Source organism: Quercus robur, chromosome 8, assembly GCF_932294415.1.
Source record: "Quercus robur chromosome 8, dhQueRobu3.1, whole genome shotgun sequence".
NCBI classification, from domain to species: Eukaryota; Viridiplantae; Streptophyta; class Magnoliopsida; order Fagales; family Fagaceae; genus Quercus; species Quercus robur.
In genome coordinates, this window is record NC_065541.1 from 43,690,427 (window position 1) to 43,697,425 (window position 6,999).

Genomic DNA, 6,999 nt, shown 5'->3' on the forward strand with positions numbered 1-6,999 from the left:
TTTTGAGTATTTGGGTTAATCTCCGTATTTATATTAACATTGCTTTCGTGGGTTTGGTTTTTGGGTTATAATTTCTACTACTTTTTTTTATTTTTTATTTTTTTTATTTTTATTGTACATTGCAAATAAAGCATCTCTATTTTTTTGGAGAAAAATCAAAGCTACAACCTATGTCTTCTAGCCTAGGGAACGATAAATTTTTATTTGGTATGTTATATATAAATTTGTTGAATTTGGTTTGGTTTTGAAATAGAATTTGGGGATTCTATAAATTTTGAAATTTTAAGTCTTGGGGTTTTTGGTATTTGTGTCTCAATAGGTTGATCTTAATTCTTCACCTTAAATGCTTTTTATTTAGGTTCATGTGATTTTTTGTTTTCTTATTTAAAGCTATGATTTTTGGTTGATTAATTATTTGTTTGGATTAATTTCAATTAATTATTTATTTGGATTCAACATAAAAGATAATGGAATTAGGTATTATAATTTTGATATTGTTCCATGTTTTGAATTGTCTATATTGTTATAACTAAGAGAAAGTCATATTGTTACTCAAATTTGAAACTTGGTGTGTCTTCCTATCAAGGTCTTTGTTTATATATTTACAGTTTATATTAGTTTTGAGTGTGTGTGTGTGTGTATATAACTATTAAGAGTTTTGCTTTATTAATTTAAGAATTGTAAATTACTTTGTAGGTTTCGGTAACTATGCACTTACAACTCAATAACGTTCAATGTTAGACAACACTTCTAAACTATGGAAAAGTATAGAAGTTAAATATTTCTTCATTTAAAAAAAAAAAATATATATATATATATATATATTACTAACTAGCAAAATGTTTATTTACTCATTGTTGGATTTTTTTTCAGAGTCAATAATTTTTCCGTGCATCACACGGGTTAGCGACTAGTTAATAATAAAAACAAAAGGTGCATAACATATCCAATTTCATCCATAAATTTTGAAGTAAGGTGCTAGTAAAAGTCATGTTAAAACTATTACTAAAATCTCAAAATTTATGTTAATATAGATCATAACTCAACTAAATTAAAATAAAGGATTAGATTCTTTATTAATTGCTAAAAATAAGTTTGACACTTCAGATATAAATTATCTACAAATAAATAGAAAGTTAGAATGTGTACTGTTTTGAATAAATTTGAAAAAAAATTAAGGATGAGAAGTGGGTGTTGTTTCATCCTTATTCTTGAACCAATATTCGTTCCTATTATGTTATGCTAATTTCATTTCAGTTAGTGATCAATTTGGATGATTATTGTTTGAACCATTCGGACACTCCCAATATTAAGACAAAAGCATCGAATGGCCATGTAAGTATAGCATCTGTAGTAAACAAAAGTGTAAGTAATGACTCCGATTGAACAAGACTGGTGAACCCATGATTGAAACTTGAAAATTATGTATACAGAGGTATTGGCAAGGCATGACTTCGATTTTCTATTTATAGCTGAAAAAGACAACCTGTAGGGAAAAAATTTGTTTAAAAATTCTGATGTATAGTGTAGACTGGAGCACAATGGACAAAGTTCAAAGGCTACTACAACTTTATTATACTCTAAAATAAAAAATAAAACCTTTATTGCTTTTTTGTCGATATTCAAACTCTGAATTGAGAAATAAAACGCGTTGTAGGCTTAAGAGAGGATTGACATTGACTTGCAAAAAAATTATTTTCTGGTCTAGAATAAAAATTTACTTATGTAAATTAATTAATTGGAAAAAGTCTGTAAACTCAATCAAGTAGTGACCCACTAGTTGAATTAGTGGCTCAATGCCACGGCTCGTAGACTAGGCTAATATACTTGAATTCACAAGACCAATTAAAAAACGTTATAAAATACTCTAAAAGAGATTACACCCTACTATAACATAACCCTAATTTATTTAAGACAATATCAAACACACCTAAAATCAAGAAAATACTTAGCTAGAAACTAAAATTCTAAAAATTACATCAAAATTTTAAAAGTTAACTAACAACAAAAATTAAACACTAGACTCCATCATGCATCAACAGAGTTCGAGGTGGTATTCGCCCAATTGGATTAGTTCAAGATATTTCATTCAATTTTGGTCAATTGAGAAGAAAGAAAAAAAAAAAAAAGGGAGACATTTTTATTTAAATACAGGGGAGAGGGGAGATGCATATTATTATATTAATACAGCCTAAGAGGCTAAGACAAGATATAGGCTTGAGTTGGTGACAATGGCGCCAATGACCCTGTACATGGCTTTACATTAGCTACTTTCTGAATGAGGTAGTACTGGGGAAGGAGATAAGTTGAGACATTTTCCTCCCAAGTTTCATCTGCTTGGTCAAATAGATGGAGCCCATGGCAGTGAACATTAGCGTGGTCAGGGGACTAAAATGCAGTCACAAAGATACGAACCAACATTAGCGTGGCCATGTAAGTATAGCATCTGTAGCAAACAAAAGTGTAAGTAAACCATTTTAATCCCAGCCGGATTGGTTTTAAGAAACTCTTGGCAGGGGAATTTGCAATCAAGTTTACATTTCAAAACAGAAATTAAACTTCACTAATTGCATAATATGCATGTATCAACCGGATTGGTTTTGATTATTTATAAAATCATAATCTACAACAACCGAAATCATATGGAAAAATAACAAAGAAAACAAAACTAATGACTGCCAATGCCTCAGATTATCTGCATTGCCAGCAAAAAAATCTCATAAATTAAGTTAATATAGGCCATAACTCATAAATACCAACACAGAAATCACAAATAATGAATAATCATAAATACTAGTAAATAGTAACAACTCAACAAATATCAAATCTTCACAAAACTATTGTTTGTTAATCGAATAGAGTAGTTGCAAAACAATAAGCTCCCAGAATAATAGAACATATCCAACATTTGATTTACAATGCAAAGCTAGTAAGCACTTAATCAAGATCAGCCCTGAAAATGTGGACTTTGAACACAACATCGTCCCTCATACTCAGCTCAAATACGCAAGCATCTCCTACTTGCAATCCATTTTCTCTCACAAATGCAGACCAACCAGCAGATATGACACATGATGAGTATTTTCCTTCATAAACATATAACTTGACAGGCCATAATTGGTCCACAACTTGGAGCTTCACAGGTACAATACTTCCTTTGGTGTAGTCCTTACTAAAGCCTTCTCTCGGTAAGTAGTTGATAATGGTATGGGGTAAGCTCTGTACAAAAAAAATTAAGACATATTTCAAAAATAGTTGAACCCATTTGAATGAAAAGCAGTTTTGAGGCAATACTATTGTTTGTTATGCTGATGGTTGGATGGCAGTTATGTGGATGTCAGTTTGTTTTTATCATGTTGTTCATAATGACATTACATTCTTATGTGATTTCCTTTTACGACCTAAGATGATCCTATTTGAACTAACAACACAATGAAGCAAATCATTACCAAGTTATGTACAACTACATGCTTTCTAATTGATCTATGTAAAATCAAAGTTAATGGGAGTTGCATTTCTAAAACCCAACAATATTACAAAGCTGAAAGCTTACCGCACGATCCTTGCCATTAACGTATGATGGATGAATGATAACCGTGAAAAGCATTGGCTCTCACAAGATTTTCGGCTACACCACCATCTTTCTTAGGACATCCATCATCTAAGAAAGACACATCATCGAGTGAGCAATCAGATTCAAGTTTAACTAACGGGCTGCTTATGCATCCTACTCGATTACCTCCAACCCTATGAGCTGATCCTGAAATGACATTAAAATATGAAGTCATGCACATGAAATTAATAGTAAACAGGCTTACAAAATCAACCATCAGGAAACAAAAGTGTAAGATTCAAACCTGAACCCTCTCCCCTAGTAAAAGATACCCTAAACACCATTTTTGATTTCTCTAACATTGACCCTTTAGATTTCGGTCCTTCAGGTTTGAAATGTGTATCCCCTGCTTGCTTTGGATTGGTTTTTGCCCTTTTACGAGGTACAGGGCTTGGCATAAAGGCATCCATGATTTCAATGGAGTTATCATCACTCTCATTGTCTTCCATCCTATGAACTTGTGGTTGGTCATCTAAAGGATAGTCTATTTCTGTTGCAGTGGCATCAAATTCGAGAACAGAAAATGCTGAATTTCCTTCATATCTGAAAACTACCAAATGCCCCATGGTTAGAGCATGACAACTTGCAAATTTGCACCACCCATTTTCAAACCAAACCTCTCCATCATGTTTTGTCAACTTCACTTTCCATTTTCTACCATTTGGAATCGTAAGAACAGCCATATCTGACAGATCAACTCCATATTTGCTTATAAACTTGTTTGGAATCCGCTGTAAAAAGACGAACTTGAACATAAATGCAAGCTTTGTAAATAAACACAAGCAATCAATCAAGCTCTATTCTCGTGTTATGTCAGTATCATTACAGGAAAAATAAATTTAGTCTTTCTTTTATAATAATACTTTCATAATTGTTCAATGTAGATACTTGTTGGATGAAAAAAACCTAGGCAAACACCATATAACAGTGGCAGAAAGATGCAATTAAGAAAATAACTTGATCCTGATGGGGTATGTACACAGCATTGCAGTTTATAAGCAATTTCATAGATTATAACATGGAACCAAGTTCAAAGATTTTTTTGAACTTGGTCATTAACAAATGTCAATTTTTTCATCAATCACAAATAAAAAAGAACATTGGCAGAAAGATGCAATTAAGAAAACCACATACTGATGGGATATGTATACAACATTGCAGTAACCTACTCATATGACTACATGTAACACGGAACCAAGTTCAAAGATTTTCTTGAAATTGGTCATCAACAACTGTAAATTTTTTCATAAATCACAAATACAAAAAAGAACAGTGGCAGAAAGATACAATTAAGAAATTAGATATTGATGGGATATGTATACAGCACTGCAGTAACCTATGCATATGACTACCTGTAACGTGGAACCAAGTTCACAGATTTTCTTGAACTTGGTCATCAACAAATGTAAATTTTTGCATCAATCACAAATAAAAAAGATCAAGTTGACGACGTTAATTACCATATGATTTTTAGAGAGAAAAAGATCACGAAATTAAGTATACTTACAAGCTTTCCTTCTTCAAGACTTTGAGGCATAATAATCTTGAAAAAGTGTGGGCCCTGCGCAAGACCATCCGCATCATCTCTCTGCTGGTAAGAAGTCATAGTTCTAGTTCTGGTTCTCTAAATTGTTTTTTTCCTGTGAATATCGTAACTGTTGATGCCACAGGTCTGAGTACTATAAAATAGGAGTGTCGAGAATGACGGTTGGCCTTCCACATAACCCGATTATTCATAAATCGAGTTATGTGTAGTGTACCTGTAACCAGTCCATGTTGTGCGCACTGTAGCTGAAAGGAATCCATGATGTTGTGGCCGGCTCGTACGTAACTCGATTCTAAAAAAAGCGAGTTATTTGTAACATTACTTGATGATACATTAATCGAGTTATATGAACTGTTCCCAGTTAGCCCAGATATTTTGGACTGATCCCGATGTAGTCCAAGAGGAATCCAGGTGTACTTGTCTTGCATATAACCCGATTACTTGGTAATCGAGTTATGTGAACCTCAGTTATCTGCAATTTAACTCGATAGTACACATATCGAGTTATGTGCAAAGCCCAGCCCATATATTTGGACTGATCCAATGCAGTCTAAGAGGAATTGAGGTGTCCAGAAGGGTCTTCCACATAACCCGATTACTAGTTAATCGAGTTATGTGGACCTCACTTTAACGACCAAATAACAGAAATTGGGTTAGTTCCAATATAACTCAGTAATACACATATCAAGTTATGTGTAAAGCCCAGCCCATATATTTGGATTGATCCAGATGCAGTCCAAGAGGAATCGAGGTGTCCAGAAGGGTGGTCTTCCACATAACCCGATTACTTGTTAATCGAGTTATGTGGACCTCACTTTAACGACCAAATAACAGAAATTTGGTTAGTTGCAATATAACTCGATAATACACATATCGAGTTATGTGTAAAGCCCAGCCCATATATTTGGACTGATCCAGATGCAGTCCAAGAGGAATCGAGGTGTCCAGAAGGGTCTTCCACATAACCCGATTACTGGTTAACCGAGTTATGTGGACCTTACTATAACGACCAAATAACAGAAATTTGGTTAGTTGCAATTTAACTCGATAATAAACATATCGAGTTATGTGTAAAGCCCAACCCATATAGTTGGACTAATCCAGATGCAGTCCAAGAGGAATTCAACTGTGTAGAAGGGTCTTCCACATAACCCGATAATTTAAATATCGAGTTATGTGTTGTGTAACTACACCAAATGAAATTTCTGATAGCACTTGTTGCACATAACTCGATAAATGTGAGATCGAGTTATTTGGGAATACACTTCCTACATCGAGTAAGAAGTCATGCAGCACTGTTCACACCCATATGAATTTGCAATGTTTAATCATCATACAACTGGACCTGTTCATAACAACTCATCCATATAATGTCCAACTACTTCCATAATCAAATCATCCATACAATTCCTACCTCATCCATAACCAAATCACTTCATTAAACAACCATGTGAATAAGAAAATCATCCATACAATCTATGGACTGGGGGGTAAGGAGCCATTATACATTTAAACCATTGAACCAAGTTGTTCTCAATGTAAGTACAACCATTTACATATCAATTTTGATTTCTCATATTTACAAGAAGAGATTTGAGTTCAACTTGCACCACACCAACTACCCCTTTGCCATGAATCCTATATCTACACAAGTACAACGAAAAATACATCAATACCGCATCTTTTACTCATCTTTTAAAACCATGTTTTACTATCATGGTTACAATGTACAAATTAGTACAGGACTTGTAAGAATAACTTATGACTAGTAACAATAATTGACAACACTAAAAGAATAACTTACGATATATCCCCCCTCATGTAATTGTTACTAGGACGT